This window comes from Lolium perenne, chromosome 4, assembly GCF_019359855.2.
Source record: "Lolium perenne isolate Kyuss_39 chromosome 4, Kyuss_2.0, whole genome shotgun sequence".
Classification (NCBI taxonomy): domain Eukaryota; kingdom Viridiplantae; phylum Streptophyta; class Magnoliopsida; order Poales; family Poaceae; genus Lolium; species Lolium perenne.
This window is the reverse complement of record NC_067247.2, coordinates 348122403-348123929: the sequence shown is the minus strand read 5'-3', so window position 1 is coordinate 348123929 and position 1527 is coordinate 348122403.

Below are 1527 nucleotides of genomic sequence, written 5' to 3'. Positions count from 1 at the left end.
ATGTGATGTATGTACACAAGGTTTGGGTAAAAACATGATTCACATAATGGTCTTTTGAGTATGAACTTTCATGGTTTTCAACCCAAGTAACATGGTTCATGTCCCCTTTTGACCTTTTCGTAATAATAGATTGAATTTTGCGGGGCGTGTCAACAACTATATTGATGCCCAGATTTTTGTCGAGAGACTCTCACGTCACTATAGAGAACTAGTACGTCGACCTTTATCCTGCCATTCTAGAGAGAGGTTTGCACTGAAGTGTGTGGTCTCTTTTTTTTAATAAAGGAGGGGTCTAAGAACCCTGGTGGCATATTCATTCATACAGGTGGCAGGTACAAAGTTACAAGAAGGCCCAAAACAACAAATTTTGAAGATAAGGCCTCTACAATTGCACAGAACGCCTGGAACAAAAGATAAAAACGCAATCCAGTCCCTAGGTGCCTCCTCCACCGCTCGCCAACGTCCTCAGGGCGTCATCGCCGAGGATCAAGGGCAAATTGCTTGAGTGCCCCCTTCCGACGAAAATCCGACGCGGCACCACTTGGTGAAGAAGAAGCGCCGAGCTCCAGTAGCAAAAATGGAGAAGAGCCTCCAAAATGGAGGTTGAAGATGCGTCGCCCGGATGACCGAAGACAGTAGAGGCGATGATGCATCTAGCTTGGTTGAGCTTGTCGAAGTTGTACCACCACAGCAAAGGTCGTCGCCATCTGGAGAAGACCATTGCTCCACCACCTCCTCTCCCCTCGCCACCACGATAGGACGTATAAGAAATCTAATTGGAGTTCCACCTCCACAGATCAAACCCACCACCGAACCCTAGAGATTTTTATTGACAAGGAGAGGGAGGCGTCGTCGTAGGATGCAATCAACTCCAAACTATGGAGCACCGCATCCGACCACCACAACCAACCGCCACCACCAACAACCTCTCCCAAGCTCCAGCGATGTTCTCCTCCGTGGCATCACACCAGGCTCAACAAGGGTAAAACCAGCAAACCTAGATCTAAACCTAAACCTATCACTACTACAGAGAAGAACCCATCATCCTAATCCATCTCTGGACCAACCAGAGCGAGCGGTGGCGGCAAGAGGGACCTGAGCCAGGGGCCGCGGCTGATTCTCAAAAGGAGAGGAGCTTGGGAAAGAAAGGAGAGGGGAGAGGAAAGAAGAGTCCCCATGTGGTCTCTTCTCCCATCCCCTCTCCAAGTTCTTCTATGCTCTCTGTCGTCCACTTGTTGCGCTAATAGTAGTGGCTAGGGTTCCATCGAGTTGTGCATCTCACGCATGGCGGCATGCGGCAGCAACTAGGATTCTAGTGCGTAGTGCATCCTACGGGTAGCTACGCTGGCTAGTGTTCACGATGAGTGGGATATCATCATCTAGCTCCCACTCCTTTTGGAGCATCGAGCTTCTAATCTAGCCATGCTATAGGGGCGGGTTAAGCCCCCTATTTCCAAAGTGTTATGCAGCACCAAGAACTCTTAGATGTTGTTTTTCACCGTGATCATTTTCGCGGGCAGGAATAAT